The sequence below is a fragment of the Piliocolobus tephrosceles genome, chromosome 15 (genome assembly GCF_002776525.5).
Source record: "Piliocolobus tephrosceles isolate RC106 chromosome 15, ASM277652v3, whole genome shotgun sequence".
Taxonomy (NCBI): domain Eukaryota; kingdom Metazoa; phylum Chordata; class Mammalia; order Primates; family Cercopithecidae; genus Piliocolobus; species Piliocolobus tephrosceles.
The window spans coordinates 28,146,935-28,169,879 of record NC_045448.1 but is presented as its reverse complement, the minus strand read 5'-3'; the positions used below and the strand labels follow the sequence as shown (position 1 = coordinate 28,169,879).

The window sequence follows — 22,945 nt, the reverse complement described above, 5'->3', positions numbered from 1 at the left end:
GGCTCTGGTATCAGACATACATTGTAAGGAACTTGGGCAAGTTAATCTCCCTCTGCTTTCTTCATCTGTAAAGTAGGGGTAATAATAGTACTTACATTATTTTTAATTTTATTTTTATTTTTGAGATGGAGTCTTGTTCTGTCACCAGGCTGGAGCGCAGTGGCGCAATCTCGGCTCACTGCAACCTCCACCTCCTGGGTTCAAGCGACTCTTCTGCCTCAGCCTCCCGAGTAGCTGGAACCACAGGTGTATGCCACCATGCCCAGCTAATTTTTTTTGTATTTTTAGTAGAGATGGGGTTTTACCATGTTGGCCAGGATGGTCTTGATCTCTTGACCTCGTGATTCGCCTGCCTCCCAAAGTGCTGGGATTTACAGGTGTGAACCACCATGCCCAGCCATACTTACTTACTTTATTAGTTAGGCTAGGTTAGGCAATGCTGCAGTAACAAATGCCCTTCTTTTCCACTATCAATGGTAGAGTGTTTTATTATGACAATAAATCATGGAAAGTCAGCTACGTGCAGGAATGACCATCTAGGGCAGTTGTCTTCAATGACGCAGTGATCCAAGTTGGCCAAAAAATAAAAAAATAAAAAAAGAAGGACAGCAGAATCTGATTTTAATAAGAAGCTTTTTTTTTTTTTTTAACCAAAGTTAAAAAAAAACTTTTTTACTGAAAGTGACACTGTCAACTCTGCTCGTATATCACTGACAAGAATTAGTTACATGCAAGGTCCAGGCCCATATGGGGGAGCTGTGAGGTATTGTTTTCTATGTGTCCAGAATGGAGGAATATGAAACGGGATTTGGTGAATTCAAAATATTACTTCTGTCATAACTACCTGATAAGGTTGATGCATAGACGGAATGAGATAATAAATGTAGAGCTCTTAGAACATACCTGATACATAGTAAGCACTCAATAAAGGTTTGCTAAAACTATAAGTCACAACCATTATATGGTAACACAAGATATTTATATTCAAAAATTTCCCACCGAGTGAAACTTCAGGCTGACTTAGAATTTAATGACCGATTTCTCTGCACTTATCTGGGCATTTGAAATGACCTTGTCCTAAGCATGCTGAGAAAAGATAGGCCAAAGAGCCAGGATAGTCCCCACAAATGACTCCAGTGCTGGCACAAACTGTGGGTAGCACAAACTGTGGGTAACTGTTGAGTCCCCTGTGCTTACACTTCTCCTGAAGGTTTGCAGAAAATGCACTCTGCAATACTGCTTCTGTTTCAGAGATCAGAACGGTTCTGGAATTCTCTGAGGTCTTGGCCTAAACATCACATTTTCATACCATCTACTGCCAGCCTCTAGCTTAATGCAAATACAAAATTACATTTTTCTGTAGAAAGCTCCAAAAATTTAAGTAGGATAAATAATAAGGATTTCTGTTCAAAGATGGACATTACAGACAAAATGAACAGACTGGTAACTTATAGGGAGAAGATAATAACAAAGACTCAAATAAAAGATTAGTATCAGAATACGTAACTCCAACAAATAAGAAACAAATGTAAAAATGGGTTAAAAAAACAGAAGGGGAAGCTTAAATGGATAAAAGCAAATAAACAATGATCAGCCTACCAGTAATCAGAGAAATACAAATTAAAGCAAGATATCGTAATGATTGGCAAAAATGATAAATTTGGGTAATACAAAGTATTGGCAAGGATGCAGGAGGACAAGCATTGGCAAGCGCTGCCGGTGGGATTCTAAACTGGCGCAGCCTTTCCGGAAGGGCAATCTGGCAGTGTGCTAAGGATGTTCACCCTGGCAAGCTAAGAAAACTGGGCTGCTTATTACCATGGGAATGGAAAGAAGAGTGTGGTGGATACCTGCTATGGAACCCCACACGGCAATCAGGTTCAACAACCTAAATGTAAAAGGAAAGCTCTTAAAAGCATAAAGTCAAGCGAATATAAGAAATAGAATGAGAACCTTAGTACATCCCGTATGTAAATGAAAAACATCTCTTATGTAAAGACCACAAAACAACCCACTATATTTTTACGGGCATACAAATAAGTATGAACATTGTTAATGGGAATGGGAAGAGTGAAGATGGAAGATGAAAAAGTAAAAAGATGAAAACAAAAGCAGAGCCATGCACACACTGGTGGTGATGACAATGTGCTATCAATTAACAAGTATGATGAATTCAACTCTCTAACCCAAGGTGCCAGAGACACCCACCCTCACACAAAAAAGTAGAATACCACTTGAAGGAATTATTTGGTACTCATCCATGAGGGTCTTCCGAAAATTCATGATTGACATATGTAGCTAAATGGAATAAAATAAGCTGTGGGATGATGGTGATCTGAATTGAGTTTTCTAACTACTAGAGAAGATCACAACTGTTTCTCAGCAGTAAAGTGAATACTTTTCTTATAGAATTAATTGATACCTGCTTTGAAATGAGAAACCCAGATCCTAAAATACAAGGCCGAACATATTCAGAGAGGCCTAAAAGAAGTAAACTAAGTGAATTCATTATAAAGGTCAAGGTACAACCTGTCACCTTAGCTCACTCTGACACTTCATTTTGGCTTTATCAATTCTAGTACGTCTTAATTTTGGCACATTCTTACCCTACACACAAGAGGGGACGTGCCCCAGAATGATTCATCAGTAGGAAGGCATTCCTTCTGTGGGGGGGGGTGTGAGGACACACGTGAGGTTAAGGTACAAAATCCATGTGGTGCCCTGCCCTAATCAACTGCAGTAAAACATGGGAGGAATATTCCCTGCGATTGAATCACTCAAGGCATAGATCCTTGTGGCAATGTTTTACAGCCTTTTTACACTGTACCACCTGTTGAAGATGTTTACTTGAGTCTTTGCTTTCTCTCTTTTTAAGTCTAAAGAAAGGATGAGAGTCCTGATTATTTGTATTCATAGGTTCCATTTCTTTTACATATTAAAGATACACTATGGACAAGTTAAATAATGCCATTTCCTCCCCCAGCTGCATGTGCTGAATGAACAAAAGCCCCAACTAAAACGTTCTCATTGCATAAACTAGAGCAACATTACTAAGTCCAACTTGGGTAAGTCCAATTTACCCAGCTGTTTCTGAGGCAACTAGATGCTGGAATTAAAGTAGATTTTTCTCTTCTTTGGGGAATTTCTTACTCAACATTATAGGAAAGTAGTCCTTGATAAAGCTATTGAGAAAAAGTAACATTTTAAATGGGAGGAAGAGAGAGAAGACAGAGAAGGGGAAGGGGCATGGGAGGGAAGCAGGAGGGGGAAGCTCCAGGAAAAGGAGACTCAATGGGATGTGGGAAGAGACAGGAAGGGAGATAGGCTGGGTTCAAAGTTGAGGACTACTAATAGAGCAAGACTAAAATAATCCAACATTAGGAACACAGTAAGCACCCCGGTCACAAATTTTATTCCATTAAGTAGTGCTTAACCAAATCTTTCTGGCATCTTCTCTAGGATTTATTTTCACACTCTGACCCAGTAGTGCTTTTCCATCTGGTCTCACAATCCTTATCAGAGTGGAGGTGTGAATTGCATCTAGAGATTGTTCTGGGATCTCTGAGCACTCTCAGTTCTAAAAGCTTTTAACTTCCTCTGGCAAAGGATGCTCCTGACCTGCAGTTCCCAACTGTTCCCCTGGCCAGCTGGGCCCCGTGGCTCACCCCACATGATTCCTCAAATCACAGAACACCCGGCTCTGTATCTGTACTGTGGCCTCGGTGATCTTTCAACATTCGGGGCTTCATCTCTGTTTCATGGCCTGGCTTCTATTAATCCTCCTGTGTCTTGCCAGAGGCTTTGTCTTCATTTTGCAACCTGTTCCTGCTGATGCACTGCAGTTTCTTGCCAGCGTCTTTATAAGTCTTAAGACTTAAGAAATCTCTGGCAAGAGGTTGTGGAGGCTTAGTTGAGGCTACGAAGTGGAGATGAGACTCCTGATACAGCCAAATGTTAAGAGTTTGGCCAAACTTGTTCTTTATTTTTTTCTTTCTTTTATATTAAAAAGCCACCTAAACACAACAGAAGAGCTTTTAAGCAAAATTAACAATGGTCTCTTGGTGACAACTAAGGCCACAAACAAAAGGTTTCTTCTTATGCATGCAGAGTATTAGGGCACCATGTAACACATAGATCGGGTTCATACCCTCTTTGAGTGCACACTGACTTCTCCAAAAATATCATCTCTCTTGGCATCCCACTTGAAGATTCATATATAAAAAAAGAAATATAAATATAAGTGTGTGTGTGTAAGGCAGCAAACAAATGTTGAGGAGATCGGGTCCACATTAGCCATATGGTATTTTTGTATAAAAACAATCATTATGTGGTATTAGGACCAAAGAAAATGAAATTCATATTCATTTCCAAAATCTGACAGCTTGTTTATTTCTGCTATCATGTGGCATACTAGAATTTATTTCCTTATAGTCAAATCCTAAAAAAAATTAGAAAACACTTTAATACAACACAATAACGTACTACTGTTTAAAAAATGGAACACAGGACACGGATCCTTGGTTATTACCAAAATTTCCTCCCCTTCCTTTCCCCATTAAAAAAACCATAGAGGCCGGGTATGGTGGCTCATGCCTGTAAACTCAGCACTTTGGGAGGCCGAGGCAGGAGGATCACTTGAGGACAGGAGTTTGAGCCCAGCCAACATGGCAAAACCCTGTCTCTCCTAAAAATACAAAAAAAGTAGCCAGATGTGGTGGTGCGCACCTGTAGTCCCAGCTATGTGGGAGGGTGAAGCAGGAGAATCGCTTGAACCCAGGAGGCAGAGGTTGCAGTGGGCCAAGACTGCATTACTGCACTCCAGCCTGGGTGACAGAGAAAGACTCTGTCTCAAAACAAACAAACAAACAACCCCATAGAAACCTGGTAAACCAGTAAACAGTATAGAGCTTTCAGTAAGAAAAGACAAACATTGTAGTGTTAAGTCTATTTTTGGGAAGGTTAAGGATGCTATCTATTACTTGAATCTGCTTGGCTGTTTCAGTCAAGTGAGCAAAAGGAAGTTATTTAAACTATTACTTATAGACGACAAAGCCGATTAATTGCTCCAGCAAACTCCCAGGCTGCCTACTAATATGCACTTTACCCCTCTAGCTAATTGAATGTATGCACAGTATGATTACAAATGGATAGGTCCTGGTCTTTTCTTCTCTCTGAAATGATATACTGCTTTTATTAACAGGGAGTGAAGAAGAGAGCTAATATTTATAGATGACATTATATTTCATTCACTTCTCTAACAAATTAGCTTTTGTAGCCTTCCATTAGTAGAGGGTAATAAGGCACAAACATGTATGGAGAGACACTTGGACTTAGTGAGATGCAAATGGTGAATGACGATCAGTGAAAAATGCACACAGGAGACTCAGCAGTGACTAATGAGGGGAAAGGAATTTAGTGAAGAGATACAATGTGCTGTCCTGGCTTCCCCTTCTTTTAGTGTTGTTCCCTGTCAACAGCCTAGAAGACAGGAAGGGTAGTTTTGGAAAGTTCGTTCTAAACCACCTACGTATGAAGAAGGCAAACAGGAATGAAAATGTGTATTATATTTCCCTAGAAGGCACATTTCACACATTTAGTAGAAAAGATACAACTGCTAACTGTGATTAGAAGTTCACTTTCATCAACACATTCAAAATGAATAGGGGTTTCCTAATATTTACTTTATAAAATAACAGGTGTTAGGAACCGTCCAGCTCCACCCACTGAGTTGGTGGCAGTCCTAGATAAGGAACACTTGTTTAAGTCTTAGGGTCCAGGATGTTTCATTCCATACCTGTCAACAATGGCTCCTAAAGTTTGGCCAGAAACTAATCAGTCTGCAGGTCCTTCAAACTTCCGACTGCTGCCCACCGCTGCCTTCCTAGAACCCAATCTATTGGCCCTGGACCACCACATGAGTTCGTTCTCTATTCCTCACTTGCCTTACTGTCAGCTAAAGGGTCAACACAACTCCTGAACTCTTCTTCAGCCTTAGCTTAGGACACTAGTGCCTAGTCAACCTCACCTCCTTAAACTAATACCTAGTTTCAATCATATCTTCTGGGCCCTAATTATAGTCTAAACAAAATAACAATCATCCAGAAAATTTGAGTGCTTAGTATTTGCCAAGCACAATTCTAGGAGTGGGGTGGATAGTAATGAACAAAGTCATTTAAGAATTTTTTTTTTTTTTTTGAGACAGAGTCTCGCTCTGTAGCCTGGGCTGGAGTGCAGTGGCGCAGTCTCGGCTCACTGCAAGCTCCGCCTCCCGGGTTCACGCCATTCTCCTGTCTCAGCCTCCTGAGTAGCTGGGACTACAGGCGCCCGCCACCATGCCCGGCTAATTTTTTGTATTTTTAGCAGAGACCGGGTTTCACCGTGTTAGCCAGGATGGTCTCGATCCCTTGACCTCGTGATCTGCACACCTCGGCCTGCCAAAGTGTTGGGATTACAGGCATGAGCCACCACGCCCGGCCAGTCATTTATGATTTTTTAAAATTTAGAAACAAAGACTGTCATCTGCTAGAAAAACCCACAGCCACTCAAACAGCAAATACAGGCTGGGAACAGGAAAAGCTGGGTGGCACTTACCTGTGCCAGCCTAGCCAAGAATATGCACGTAAAACATGCAACTTGCTACAAGCACATAATGAAAGAGCAAAGGATGTGTGTCGGCTAAGATGTCAACTCAGCATGCAATGTCACACACGCCACCCGGCTTCAGGGATTATGCCAACTGGCACAACGCTTCTAAAATCAATTGTTTGCCCTCGATGCTGACCCAGCAAAGGGATTAACACTGCATTATAAAAAGGAATTCAAGAAGTGCAAAAACAAGGCACTTAAAGATAGGCTGGGATAGATAGAACCATGGTAACAGGTACACAAATTCAAGCCAACAAACCAAAAATTCTAATAATCGTAGGTAAATTACCATACTCTTCATCCACATTGCCTGGCCTTCCTCCCTCAAGTTCAGAGTGGACCTGCTTTAGGTTTTTTATAGGTTTTGTGAGGACAGGTGGGGGCAGGGAAGGTGTTATCATTAGAATAGATTCTAAAGGTCGGGCGCAGTGGCTCATGCCGGTAATCCCAGCACTTTAGGAGGCCGAGGCAGGCGGATCACGAGGTCAGGAGATCAAGACCATCCTGGCCAACACGGTGAAACCCTGTCTCTACTAAAAAAATACAAAAATATTAGCCAGGCATGGTGGCAGGCACCTGTAGTCCCAAAAGCCAGGAGAATGGCGTGAACCTGGGAGGCGGAGCTTGCAGTGAGCCGAGATCGCGCCACTGCACTCTAGCCTGGGCTACACAGCGAGTGAGACTCCGTCTCAAAAAAAGAAAAGAAGAAGAAGAAGAAAAAAAGAATACATTCTAAATACAGGTAAGGCATTAAAAAGTTCTCTTCTTTTTCCTTTCCCTTTTATTTTCCCCTCCCACTTGTATCCTGCAAGTCAAGACCAAAGACTGTTGATGTCACAGTGGGTCTCTGCTTACTTAAAGGGCTGAAGTAATACTGATATTAGTGAAAAATGTTTTGGCCAACTATACAATCTAATCTCTCAAGGGCAACATAGGCCCAGGCTCAGGCTTCCCTGGTATTTAGTCACTGGAGCTAAATGCAAGGGGGAGAAGGTTGCACTGTAATCGCAGCACTTTAGGAGGCCGAGATGGGCGAATCACCTGAAGTTAGGAGTTCGAGACCAGCCTGGCCAACATGGCAAACCCCATCTCTACTAAAAATACAAAAATTAGCCAGGCATGGTGGTGTGTGCCTGTAATTCCAGCTAAATCACTTGAACCCAGGTGGTGGAGATCGCACCACCATATTCTGGCCTGGGTATAGGTGGAGTAAGACTCCATTTCAAAAACAAACAAACAAACAAACAAACAAACAAACAAAAACTATATGAGTGGGAGGCTAAGGCATGAGACTCACTTGAACCTGGGAGGCAAGGTGCAGTGAGCCGAGATTGCGCCACTGCACTCCAGCCTGGGCGACAGAGAAAGACTCTGCATCAAAAAAAAAAAAAAAAAAAGTCTACGTTGTAACCATACAACAAATTGTGAGGGAAATGCTGAAAATTATGGTTTCACTAGCCTATTTATAAGTAATAGTCACTATTTATTTGGAGAGGTTTCTATTTTCTTGGCAGAAAACAATGTAAACAAAGTCAGTTTGGTCGCCATAAGCTAAGATCTATCCAAGAAAATCTTGCCTAGAAAGAGGTCAGCAACCTTCTTAATCTTGAGGACCACCAACACGGCTTCACAAGGAACTCCGGGAGCTGCGAGTAGGAAGCCTTACCGCAGAGACAGTAAACTGGCAAGTCAGTCATGTCAATTTCCTGCTTAAAACTATAAGGGAACCAGATGGCTCCCTGCCGCTCTCACCACGGCTTACAAGGCCCCAACACCATCTGTCCTGGGAAACTTCTCCACTCCCCTCTCACTGACCAGCTTTCACACTCTGACTCCAGCCACACGAAGCTCTCCTCCATGCGTTCTGCACACGCTGTTCCCTTTGACTGGAACACTCCTGCCCGCTCTCTGAGTGGCTAACCCTTACTTATCCTCAGGTGTCCTTCCCCTGACCCCCCACATTTGGTTAGGGGGTCTTCTCAGGTGCTCTCGAGCCCCTCATGCTTTTCCTCTCATAGCACCTGTCAAACTGCACCACAGCCTCCTGCCGAGACGTCAGCTTCTCAGAGGCAGTGACTCATCTGTCTTCTTCCTTGTTTTATTTCTATTGCCTACAGGACCTGACACTTGCCAGGTACTTAGCAAGCATCTGTTGACTAAACGAATGGAACAAAATGAGAAAGCAAAGGAGGGAAAAGAGGAAGAGAGAAAAAACTGCTTTTGAAGGAGGAGGGTGGTGTGTTCATGGCCATAGTGTGATAAGTTTTAGTGACATCATCTGTTACAGAAGTTACATCATGACATAACTTCTTTTCCTTCTTGTAAATTGAAAAGATCATATACCTTTGGTTTTCTTGAGCAATGGATAAGCATTTTGGGATCGAGAGCAGGAGAACAGCAGAAATAACAACTCCTTGTATTTTCATGCCACTTTCCAGCTTTTAAAGAGCAGTATGCTCTTGTATCAATTCTGAGGCAAGTGAGATAGGTGTTATATTACTGTCATTTTACAGACGAGGAAACTGAGGCTTAGTGACACATGACTTGCTGAGGTCACATGTTCATTAAGCATCAGAGTCAGAGCCCTAGACCAGGCCTTCAGATCCCTCAGTGAAGGCAGAGTTGGACCCACTTAGCACGGTGCATAAATCCAGCACCTTGCCTACCACCTGGGGCTCAAGAGTGCAGAGGTTCAAGAGTGAGGAGGTATTAGCCTCTATCTTGAACAAACTAAAATTAATCAATCTAATTTTATAATGTGCCCAATTTATTCTCCATAGATACCATAAACAGAACTATTTTTTTTCTTTTTTTTTTTTTTTGAGACAGAGTTTTGCTCATGTCGCCCAGGCTGGAGTGCAATGGCATGATCTTGGCTCACTACAATCTCCACCTCCTGGGTTCAAGTGATTCTCCTGCCCCAGCCTCCCGAGTAGCTGGGATTACAGGTGCGCGCCACCATGCCCAGCTACTTTTTCTGTATTTTTAGTAGAGATGGGGTTTACCATGTTGGCCAGGCTGGTCTCGAACTCCTGACCTCAGGTGATTCACCCATCTTGGCCTCCCAAAGTGCTGGGATTACAGGTGTGAGCCACTGCGCCCAGCCAACAGAACTATTTTTTAAGAGCAATTTTCATGAAACAAATGCAAACTTAAGTAATAAAAAGGAGCTATAGGCTGGGCGCGGTGGCTCACGCCTGTAATTGCAGCACTTTGGAAGGCCCAGGTGGGAGGATCATGAGGTCAGGAGATCGAGACCATCCTGGCCAACATGGTGAAACCTCGTCTCTCTAAAATTACAAAAAAATTAGCTGGGCGTGGTGGTACGTGCCTGTAGTCCCAGCTACTCAGGAGGCTGAGGCAGGAGAATCACTTCAACCCGGGAGGCAGAGGTTGCAGTGAGCCAAGATTGCGCCAAGGCACTCCAGCCTGGGCAACAGAGTGAGACTCTGTTTCAAAAAAAAAAAAAAAGAGCTACAAACCCAGTCAAATGAATAAAGACCCATAAATTGTGACTGCATTAGCTTCTGTTAAATGTTATATACAATCTCCTGCCTACATCAATGGGACACTGAGCTCATGTTGAAAATAGCTCTTTGATTTCTGTCATCATGCAAATGAAAAATGGCCATGTAGGCAATCAATTCTTTTTTCTTTTTTTAAATAGTTTTGAGAAATAACTGATGTACAATTGCACATTTCAAATTTTAATGACTTTTGACACCTGAGAAACCACAATAAGGAAAATGGATGTATACAGCATCTTCCTAAGTTTCTCTTACTCTTGTAATCTCTCCATTCCGTAACTACACTGCTCCTGTCCCCAGGTAACCACTGTTCTGCTGTCATGATAATTTGCATTCACTAGAATTTTATATAAATGTATACTTACTATTATGTAAACAGTACATCATGCAGCATGTACTCTTCTTTGCCTGGTTTCTTTCACTCAGCATAACTATTTTGAGATTCATCCACTTTGTTGTACATACCAACAGTATACTCACTTTTATTGCTGGGTAGTATTCCATTGTAATGGATATCCCACTATTGGTTTACCCATTCCCTGTTGAGGGACATTTGGGTTGTTTCCACCTTTTGGCTATTATAAATAAAGCTGTTATGAACATTCATCTGCAAGTCTTTGTGTAGATGTATGCTTTCATTTATCCTGACTAAGTAAGTACCTGCAGTAGAATGACTGGGTCATCTAGTAGGTGTATGCCTAACTTTGTAAGAAACTTACCAACTGTTTTTCAAAGTTAATGTATCATTTTATATTTCCATAAAAGTTCCAGTTCTACATCCTTGCCAATGCTTGTTTTGGTCAAACTTTCAAATTTTACCCATTCTAGTAGGTGTATAGTATTAATCTCATTGTGGCTTTAATTTACATTTCCCCAATGACTACATATTTGTTCAAATCTTTTGCCTAAATTTTATTGAGCTGTTTGTCTTCTTATTCCTAAGTTGTAACAGTTCTTTGTATACTCTGGATAACAGTTCTTTGTCATATGTATGTTTTGCTATTTTCTCCTCTTTGGGTCTGTTGGCTGGCTGTTTTATTTTGTAACCGTGCCTTGAAGAGCAAACATTTTGATTTTGGTGAAGTGCAATGTATTGATTTTTCTTTTATATTTAATGTTCTTTTATGTATCATACTTAAGAAATTTTTGCTAAGCCCAAATTAACTAAGATTATTTTCCTATGTTCTCTTCCAGATATTTGTCATGCTTTGAATGTTTGTGTCTCTCCCAAATTCGTATGTTGAAATTCTAACCCTCAGGTGATGGTATTAGTTAAGTAGAACCTTTGGAAGGTGATTAGATCATGAGGGCTCTGCCCTCATGGGATTACAGCCCCCACTTTTTTTTTTTTTGAGACAAGAGTTTTGCCTTGTTGCCCAGGCTGGAGTGCAATGGCACCATTTCAGCTCACCACAACCTCTGCCTCCCCGGTTCAAGTGATTCTCCTGCCTTAGCTTCCTGAGTAGCTAAGATTATAGGTATGCGTCACCACACCCAGCTAATTTTTGTATTTTTAGTAGAGACAGGGTTTCTCCATGTTGGTCAGGCTGGTCTCGAACTCCTGACCTCAGGTGATCTGCCTGCCTTGGCCTCCCACCATGTGCTGGGATTACAGGTATGAGCCACTGTACCTGGCCTAGAGCCCTTTTAAAAGAGACTACAGGGAGCTAGCCTCTCCTGCCATGTGAGGTTACAGTGAGAAGATAAAAGAAGTGAGTCTATGAAAGAAGTGAGTCCTCATCAGACAATCTGTCAGTGCTTGTTTGGACTTCCCAGTCTCCAAAACTGTAGGAAATAAAGATCTGTTTTTATAAGTTATGCAGTCTACAGTATTTTGTTATAATAGTCTGAATGAACTAAGATAATATCTATAATTTTAGCTCTTACACTTAGGTCTATAAATTCATTTTGAGTTAATGCTGTACATGCCATGGGGTAAGGACGGAGGCTCAACTTTTTGGTTATGGCTATCCAGTTGTTCTGGCATCATTTGTTGAAATGATTATCCTTTCTCTATTGAATTACCTGGGCAACTTGGTCAAAAACTGAATGTCTGTACATGGATGGGTCTATTTCTGGATTCATTATCAAATTCAGTTTCATTTATCTATTTTTTTTGTCTTCATGCCAACACCATACTGCTTTGATTATTGTAGCTTTATAGTAAGTGTTGAAATCAGGTATTGCAAGTCCTTCCTCCAACTTTGCTCTTCTTTTCAAAAGTTGTTTTGGCTATTGTTGGTCCTTGGTATTATATATACATTTTAGAACCAGCTTGTCAATCCCTAAAAAAGAAGTCTGCTGAGATTTTTGACTACTTAATCTCTAGATTTATAGATCAATGATTACTCTGGGAAGAACTGACATCTTAATACTGAGCCTTCTGGCCCACTGACAATATAAGTCTCCACTTATTTAGGTCTTTTTTAATTTATCTTTTACAGTTTTTGGTATATAGGTTTTGTACATCATTTGTTAAATGTATCCCTGAACACTTCATATTTTTGATGCTATTTTAAATGGTGTTTAATGGCCTATCCTCTGTTCAACAAATATTTTCTGTGCAACTACCATGTGCCAGGATCCAAAGATTCTAGTCCATGCTGATGTTTTCTCTTTTGCTCTCACCGCCTGTAATACTTAATCAGTACCATTTATTCTAATTGCACCACAAAACTTAAATACTTTTTTATATGCTGCTGTATTCTTTAATTCTTTCTTGTACCTGTCTTATCTACCCAACTAAATTGCAAGCCCTTTGGGAATGAAAACTATAATTTATATTTAAATTTGCAAGTCCATAATGCTTAGAGTATTGATAGGCAAACAGAAGAGACATCCTTTTTTTTTTTTTTGAGAGGGAGTCTCGCTCTGTCGCCAGACTGGAGTGCAGCGGCACAATCTTGACTCACTGCAACCTCCGACTACTGGGTTCAAGTGATTCTCCTGCCTCAGCCTTCTGAGTAGCTGGGATTACAGGTGCGCACCACCATGTCTGGCTAATTTGTGTATTTTTAGTGGAGACAGGGTTTCACCATGTTGGCCAGGCTGGTCTCGAACTCCTGATCTCAGGAGATCCTACTGCCTCAGCCTCCCAAAGTGTTGGGATTACAGGCATGAGCCACTGTGCCTGGCCAGAGAAATCCTTTTTTTAATGAAAAGACTCATAAAGTTAAGCAAATAAAACTTTGAAACTAGTCGGTGTTCAATACTAACTTACAATTAAGCAGATAAAAACAATATTACATATGTGTTTGTTGTGTTCAACTGTAGCTTAGGGACTAAGGGGTTTCAAGGAGCTGTGGATTTGCTTCCTTGTCCTTCTGGAGCTCATGAGGAAGGAAAACACTGAAGAAACCATCCCCTATGTATCTAGATGGCAGAACCCAAAGAGCCCCGAGGCCTGTTGTTGGGAAAGCCTAACTCCAAAATGGCTTATGTCCATTTTCCATTTCAATCTCTGGCATGTGCAATTTTGACAAATATCTGTAAGCATCTGACTGAGTCTGTTTATAGGATACAGGCAGCTGTTTACAAGACACAGGCCAAATTTTACCCTTCAATATCCAAGAATTATTTTCAGTGATTTCAGGTCCATTATTGGGTTCTGACCCTATCCCCTTCTCAGTATAATTTAAAAATATAACCAACTTGTTTCCAAGTCCTTAAAATGTAGGGTTCCCTCCCAAGCCTTCCCCCTGCCCCACCCCAGAGTAAATCAGTTTCAAATGTATTTATCACGAAGAATACAAGGTTGTTTAAGGAAGTAATCAGTAGTGCTTTTTAAGTGGTGAGCCAAATAGAGGGTTGGGACTTTATGCCAATGTGTAGGTAGAATGGGGAAGGTGATACATGCTCAGAAATGACGGCATGGGAGCCTTCTGGAGCAAATGAACGAGGCGGGCATTGTGGTATGGATTATGCAGTAGCACATACCTCAGAGGCTACCTAGTCTACAGATTAAAATTTCCAACTTGAGCTCAACCCCAAAGAATTCATAAATATCTATTGCCTGTGCCGGGGGAAAAATAGTTGAGTCCTTTTAAATGACAAAATTAGTAGAAAAATATCTTTAAAAAATAATTCCAGGCCAGGTGCAGTGGCTCACACCTGTAATCCCAGCACTTTGGGAGGCTGAGGTGGGCAGATCACCTGAGGTCAGGAGTTCCAGACCAGTCTGGCGAACATAGTGAAACCCAGTCTCTACTAAAAACACAAAAATTAGCTGGGCATGGTGGTGTGACCCTGTAATCCCAGCTACTTGGGCAGCTGAGGCAGGAGAATTGCTTGAACCTGGGAGGCAGAGGTTGCAGTAAGTCAAGATCACGCTACTGCACTCCAGCCTGGGCCACAAGAGCGAGACTCCGTCTCAAAAAAAAAAAAAAAAAAAAAAAAAATTGCAAAGTTCTGTTTTAGAATGGTAATGACTATAATGTGTATGTCAGTGTGTTTCAATTCTGTTGGTAAAAGCCAGAGGACATTACCAAGTTTTTTAAGATTTCAGATAGATATGTAAATTTCACACTGAAAGACTCAAAGCACAAAGAATCCCATGAACTGTTCCTGGGACTCTGCTTTGTCTTTACAGCATTCTGGTTGGGGGAACCGTATGTGGAAAGAGCTATACAACTCCTCCTGCACTCACTCAAGTGACAGTTCTGTGGATGTTAGAATCCACTCACGCAACAAATATGTGCCAGCACTGTGGAAGCCACTATAGTGCTACCCCAAACCGACATGGCTCCGGCCCTCAAGATGCTTTAGTGGCCATTCTCTATGGGTCTGTAGGAGCTTAATAGCTTCCCTTCTGCCACTTTCATAGGCAAGATTCAGGCTGAGTTGCAGAGGTGCTCATGAGAGATAGAAAATAGGAATCAAGACTCACATACTATAGTTGCAGTAGCATGCACAATCAAAAACCTATGCCCCTATTATTAAAAATGTTGAATTTCAGCCGGGTGTGGTGGCTCATGCCTGTAATCCCAGCACTTTGGGAGGCCGAGGAGGGCGGATCACGAGGTCAGGAGATCGAAACCATCCTGGCTAACATGGTGAAACCCCATCTCTACTAATAATACAAAAAATTAGCCGGGTGTGGTGGTGGGCTCCTGTAGTCCCAGCTACTCAGGAGGCTGAGGCAGGAGAATGGTGTGAACCCGGGAGGTGGAGCTTGCAGTGAGCCGAGATCGCCGCCACTGCACTCCAGCCTGGGCAATAGAGCGAGACTCCGTCTCAAAAAAATAAAAAAAAAAGTTGAATTTCTTGGGATCCATGATGTTACAACAGATAGTACAGGCTAGTGGGATATACTGCCACTCTTCTTCACTACTGTTTCAATTGCCTTGCCTTGCTTCGCTTCTCTTCTCCATTTTCTCCTTCTTTCTTTCCTTTTCCTTTCCCTCTCTCTCACACACTCTCTCTTTCTCCCCTCTCTCCGTCTCTCTCTGTCTCTGTCTCTTTTTTGAGACAGGGTTTCACTTTGTCACCTGAACTCCTGGGCTCAAGCAATGCTCCTGCCTCAGTCTCCTAAAGTGCTGGGATTATAGGGGTGAGCCACCGTGCCCAGCCTTCTTTAGAATGTACTTCTCATCTTTCTTTTGCTCTCCATGTGGGTGATACCCTCTAAAGTGTAATATCCTCTAAAACATTCCCATAAAGACAAAAAATTCTTACCACGTACTTGTGAATTTGCTTTGAAACAATCCAGTGAGGGACACTGGGACTGTGAAGTGAGTGGGGTAGAGGGCTAACCACAGATAGAACGGGGATGATGGGTATCGAGGGTTCATTACACTGTTCTACTTTTTACATATTTTTTATGTTACCCATAATACTTAGAATAAAATAAATACATTAGGAAAAATTTTACCACATCAACATTATGCCCTGAAAATACGGTGGTTAAGCTAAGGTTGGAATTAACCATGAATCTGCAAACATAACAGAAATGCATTAATTTGCATTCATGAGTCACTGTGTTTTGAAATGAGGAAGTCATGTATTCAACTCTCCTTCATCCCTCTTTAGCCATTCCCACACTAAATCCTACTTTGGTACTTTACAAGTTGGGTATCCACTAGCTTTTAAAGAAAGAAATCAGTGATCTTACAGGTAAGATCAACTCTTTTAACAGGCATTTTAAACTGTCACATTTTAAAACAACTTTTATGAAAAAGACGTATTTAAAAGAGCACAAATTCCTGGGCTCAAGTGATCCTCAGCCTGTCAGTGGTCTTTTTAGACAGCCTGATGGAGTCTCATGGCACAAGAAGATTAAAAAATGTCTCTAATTTTCATAAATTTCTGCAATTCAAAAAAAGGGGCAAAAAAAATTCTTCAAATATTTGTGCAATGACAGAAATGTGGTGATCCAGGTAACTTGCTTTACTTTCTAAATAGTTCATCTCACTCTCCTTTAATGATAACTTAGACCTCGTGCACTGATGCCGACCCAGGGGATTACTTATACAAAAAAAATGCATCCAGATAAAAGTCTCAGTGAAAGGAACAGAACCCAAGGCCTAGTATATTTTCAATATGACTCAAGTTTAGTATTGCAGGAATCCAAGTCAGCTCTAAAACTGTGCCCAAGGATGTTTCTGGCAGACGTGCAATCTGGATCATCCACGAAGTTATTTAAAATTACTTGAGATGTTACCACGACAGATTTTAAAGATCAAAACACAGGTGTGTATCAGTGTTGCACAATTCTGCGGTAAGGGAGAACATGAGATCATTCCACCTAGAAACAGACCCAAACACAAACATCCACCTGGAGTTCAGGTGTATGGCTGTCTGCAGGCAGATGAATTTATCTCTGGAGTTTTGTTCTGCTATAAATAAGCTCAGATAAGAAATGCGGTTTTAATATATTAATGTTACTTTAAATTGGGTGGGTCTTTTTAGCTGACAAGCATCTTATGTACCTGTCTTTATGCTATTTTAACCTCTTCAAAGGCTTATTTTTCAATATAAATGGGTTATAGTCAGCATAGTTTAAATAGCCTTACTTATTCTTTTCAGCCTCAATAAACTTGTAAGAGTAACATAAAAGTTTCAGGATAGTCAAGGCACAAATCTTTTCCATTTCATTATAAACCAAGAAAAACATTATCGAGATAAAGTCTTAAGAAAATAAGTTACTTAATTAAAGCCATCTCATGAAGTAGTATACACACTTTATCTAATGATTCATTTAACATTAAATAGTTCCTATACATAAGGCAAAACACACTAATTGTTTCATGACTTTTAAAACTACCTGGGGAGAGAGAGAGAGAAAGGGAGGGAGGGAGGGAGAGAGAGACACAGAGACAGAGACAGACAGAGACAAAGACGGACATGCATCTGGAAAATTGAACAATAGGAGGCAGTCCTAGTTCTTGAAGCCACAATGGTCCTGGATCTGTAGTTAAAGTTCTCACGGTAAACCAGAGATTTATTTTATTTACAAAAGAAGGCTAACAATAGTCAAAGTGTTACTGATCCATGTGAGCAAGTGCGTACTTATCTCCTATGCCCAAATGCAAACTTTCATTGTTCAACAAACTAGGAGTTAGTTTTGTGTGAATAAGAGCATGAAGAAAAGAGTTGTGTGTGTCTCTGTGAGCAAATAACAACACTCTGACTCCCCGATGATAAGTCTACCCAAAGCAAATAAAAAACAACTATGGAAAGGAAAAGCACATACACAAACACAAACAGGACATGCATGTTGTATACCACCATTTGGTTAACAGATGTTGGTGTCTGCCCTCAGCTCTCACAAACAAATCAATGTACGTGTGTATGTGTGTGTGTGATCTTCAATCCAAAAGTAACATAAAATTCTGTGTGGCTGGTTCGACAGTGTGTCTGCGAAATCTGTGTAAGAATTCTAACGGAGCAAACACCTGCTGAGCCTGTTTGGATGCTGTCTGAACCAGTGATGGGGTCTATGATAAGGTGGCTGAGCTGGAGAATGTTCTTTTGTAAAGTAAGCCCAGGCACCATCATCTGTCCCACTGGGCAGCTACTGCTTGCTTACTTCAGGCCTCACTATTACATGACCTTCATTCACATTGAGGGAAGAAATATATTTTGTAAATTTTTTTTTGGAGACAGAGTCTTGTTCTGTTGCCCAGGCTGGAGTGCAATGGCACGATCTCAGCTCACTACAACCTCTGCCTCCCAGGTTCAAGCGATTCTCCTGCCTCAGCCTCCCAAGTAGCTGGGATTACAGGCACCTGCCATCATGCCCAGCTAATTTTTTTGTATTTTCAGTAGAGGTGGGGTTTCACCAAATTGGCTAGGCTGGTCTCAAACTTCTGACCTCAGGTGATCCACCCCACTCGGCCTCCCAAAGTGCTGGGATTACAGGTGTGAGCCACCAGGCCCGGCCATATTTTGTGAATTTTTCTAATTCATAGGGATGTTCTGGATTAATGGGAACCATTAATATGATATACTCAAGAAAAAAAACGAAGCACTCACTTTTGGGTCCTAAAGAATCAGGATCTGGTCCCTACTTTATTGCTGACAATCTTCCCAACCCTAAGTCAGTAAGGGAACCCCCATGGACTTTGGTCTCCTATCTTGTAAAGTAAGTGGAAGGGTTGGACTAGATGTGTGCTTCCCAATCTTTTCAAGCATGAGGGACACTTGACACATCAAAACCTCTCTCAGACTGATCAAACTACAGCAGATATACTTTAAGAATCTGTGCAGTGAGAAAATATAATGACAAAAAGATACTTTGGACGCAGTAACAGTTGAAAATAAACTTCCAATTTATTAATTACAGCAGAGTCAACATTCGCTTTTAAAGTAATGGTACACAGATGTTAGATGTTATTTATTTAGTCTACAAACAACAGTTGGTGTACATATGAATTTGCAGTCTGCAGTAACTGCATAGCAGGTCCTCTTCTCAAGGCTGGGAACCCTGAATGACATACAGACACTCTAAAGCCTTTCTAGCACTAACCTGCCATAATTGTAGTCCTACCACTGCCACTATCTAGGCCATGTGACTCTGAACATGGGAGTATGTCTCTACTCCACAGTTTCCCACCTGTATGGGGAGTGGAGGTACCCTACTGATGTTCCATCACAGCACTGTGCAGCTATGATTCTGTGTGTGACACGTTTCAGCAGAAACCGTGAGATCCCAGGAGAGTGACTCTACCAAGATGTAACAATCTCCCAACTCTTTTTGGTATCTTGGAAATGTTTCTATACAGACCCTGCAATATCTTCTTGCAGAAGAACTCCTGTCCCTGAGTGGGAGATCATCAGCTCTGACACATCCCTGCACACCCTCTTCCCCAAATAGAGAGATTCCTGGGGACAACCTCCTTGAGCCTGCTTAAGACACTCCAGTGAGTCTCTCAGAGTATAAGCCAATGTCCTTAGAGTGGGCCATAATGCCCTACATGATCAGCACTATTGCTACCTCATCTTTCTCCCTGGCTCCATGGACACCCCTCCGCTTCACTCCACTCCAGCCACACTGGGATACTGATCCTTGATCACCCTCAGTAAGCTCCCACCCCAGGCCTTTGTGCTCACAGATTCTCTGCCCTGGAGAACTCTGCCCCCAGAAATCCTCATGGCTCACTCTGACACCTCCTTCTGCTCAAATGTCACTTTCTCAGTGAAGCTTTTCCCTTACCATCCTATCCAAAATAGCTACCTCATCCTGCACTCCCACCCCAACCCCTACTCCCTCTCTTCCCTGTTTTATTTTTTCTTTTTCTAAATTTTTTTATTGGTGCATACAATTAGGTTGGTGCAGAAGTAATTTCAGGGTTTGCCACTGAAAGTAATGACAAAAACTGCAATTACTTTTGCACCAACCCAAATCTGTACTTTTTAAATGGGGTATATGTAATATTTTGTTACAAGCACAGAATGTGTAGTGATCAAAATCAGGGTATTTAGGGTATCTATCATCTTGAGTATTTATCATTTATATGTACTGGGACATTTTAAGTCTTTTCTTCTAGGTGTTTTGAAATATACAATACATTGTTAACAAGAGTACCCTTCTCTGCTATCAAACATTAGAATTTATTCCTTCTAACTATATGTTTGTACCCATTATTCTACTCTCTATCTCCATGAGATTAACTTTTTTAGCTCCCACATATAAGTGAGAACATGTGATATTTGTCTTTTTGTGCCTAGCCTGTTTCACCTAACACAGTGACCTGCAGTTCCATGCTGCTGCATATGACAGAATTTCACTTTTTTTATGGCCAAGTATTATTCTATTGTGTATATATACCACATGTTCTCCATCCAGTCATCCTTTGACAGACACTTAGGTTGATTCTATATCTTTGTTACTATAAATAGTACTGCAATTATTTTTTCTGCTGCAATAAATATGGGGGTACAGATATCTCTTCAATATACTTATCTCCTTTCCTTTGGATAAATACCCAGTAGCAGGACAGCTGGATCATGCGCAAGTTCTGTTTACAGTTTTGCAAGAAGCCTCCATACTGTTTTCCACAATGGCGATGCTAATTTACATTCCTATCGACAGTGCGTAAGGGTTCCCTTTTCTCTGCATCTTCACCAGACATCTGTTACTTTTTGTCTTTTTAGTAATTGCCATCCTACCTGGGATAAGATGCTATCTCATTGTAGCTTCGATTTTCATTTTCCTGATTGAGTAACATTGAGCATTTTTTGTATACCTCTTGACAATTTGTACATCTTCTTCTGAAAAATGTACATTCATGTCTTTGCCCACTTTTTAATGTGATTTTTTTTCTTTTTGCTGTTGTTTGAGTTCCTTGTATATTTTGGATATTAGTCCTTTGTCAGATGAATAGTTTGTAAATGTTTTCCTCCATTCAACACATTGTCTCTTTACTCTGTTGGTATGTTTCCTTTGTTGTGCAGAAGCTTTTTTATTTAATATAGTCCCATTTGTCTATTTTTGTTTTTGTTGCCTGTGCTTTTGAGGTCATAGACTTAAAATCTTTGCCTAAACCAATGTTCTGTAGTGTTTTCTCTATATTTTCTTCTAGCAGTTTTATAGCTTCAGGTCTTATGTTTAGTCTTCAATCCATTTTGAGTTGATTTTTGTATGTGACAAGAGATAGGGATCTAGTTTCATTCCGTGGCATATGGAGATCCAGTTTTCTATGTACCATTTATTGAAGAGAATGTCCTTTCTGCAATGTATATTCATGGTGGCTTTGTCAAAAACCAGTTGGCTGTAGATACAAGGATTTAATTCTAGGTTCTTTATATTGTTCCATTGGTCTATGTGTCTGTTTTATACCAATACCATGCTGTTTTGATTACTATAGTCTTGTAATAGATTTTGCAGTTAGGTAGTGTGATGCCTTCAGCTTTGTTCTTTTTGCTCAGGATTCCTTTGGCTATTCAGCCTATTTTTTGGTTCCACATGAATTTTAGGATAGTTTTTTCTAATTCTGTGAAAAATGACATTGGTATTTTGATACAGATTATATTGAATCTGTGGATTGCTTTGAGTAGTATAGTCATTTTAACAATATTAATTCTTCTGATTCATGAGTGTAGGCTGGTTTTCAGTTTGCTTGTATCCTCTTCAATTTCTTTCATCAATGTTTTGTAGTTTTCATTGTAGAGGTCTTTCACCTCCTTGTTTAAATTTATTCCTAGGTATATTTTTGAAGTGATTATAAATGAGACTGCCTTCTTATTCTTTTCCTCAGCTACTTCATTATTGGTGTATAGAAACATTTTATTTTGTATGTTGATTTTGCATTCTGCAACGTTACTGAATTTGTTTACCATATCTAAGATTTTTTGGTGGAGTCTAGATTTTTCTAGATATAAGGTCATATTATCTGCAAAGAGGGACAATTTGACTTCCTCTTTTCCGATTTTTATGCCTTTATTTCTTTCTCTTGACTGACTGCTTTGGCTAGGACTTCCAGTACCATGTTGGCTAGGACTTCCAGTGCCATGTTGACTAGGACTGGGGAAAGTATGCATCCTTGTCTTTTCTAGTTCTTAAAGGAAAGGCTTTCAGTTTTTCCCCATTTGGTAAGATATTAGCTATGGGTCATATATGGCCTTTATAATATTAAGATATGTTCTTGCAATGTCTGGTTGGTTGAGATTTCTATCATCAAGGAATGTCGAGTTTTATCAAATGCTTTTTCTGCATCTGTTTAGAGGATGATATGGCTATTGTCCTTCATTCTGATGATGGCTATATCATATCTATTGATTTGTGTATGTTGAACCATCCTTGCACATCTGGGATAAATCCCACTTAATCATGGTATATTATCTTTTTTGATGTGCTTTTGGGTTTGATTTGCTAGTGTTATGTCGGTGATTTTCATTTCTGTGTTCATCATTGGCTTGCCATTTCCTTTTTTTGTTATATTCTTCTCTGGTTTTGGTATCAGGGTAATGCTGGCCTCATAGAATGAGTTAGGGGGAATTGCTTCCTCTTCAGTTTCTTGGAATAGTTTGAGAAGAAGTAATGTTATTTCTCCTTTATAACTTTGGTAGAATTTGGTGGTAAAGCTATTCTGTCCTAAAGTTCTTTGTTGGGAGTTTTTATCACAAATCTTGTTGTTCATTATTCATCTGTTCAGGTTTTCTGCTTTTTTCCTGATTCAGTCTTGGTAGGTATGTATGTGTCCAGGAATTTACCTATTTCCTCTAGGTTTTCCAGTGTATTAGTGTATAGTTGCTCACAATAGAATCTGATGATGATCTTTTGTATTTCTATGGTATCAGTTGTAAGGTCCTCTTTTTTTTTGTTTGTTTCTGAT

The 22,945-nt window shown here is 40.6% G+C and overlaps 1 protein-coding gene and 1 long non-coding RNA gene across 5 annotated transcripts in view; one reads left to right on the top strand and one right to left on the bottom strand.

Annotated features, from left to right (window-relative positions):
- The window catches only part of BABAM2 (BRISC and BRCA1 A complex member 2), a 454,732-nt gene that overhangs the window by 132,883 nt on the left and 298,904 nt on the right, over nt 1–22,945 (bottom strand). The window lies entirely within an intron of this gene.
- Nucleotides 1–22,945, top strand: part of LOC111546015 — a 54,511-nt gene that overhangs the window by 1,319 nt on the left and 30,247 nt on the right. The gene's annotated exons all lie outside the window — the stretch shown is intronic.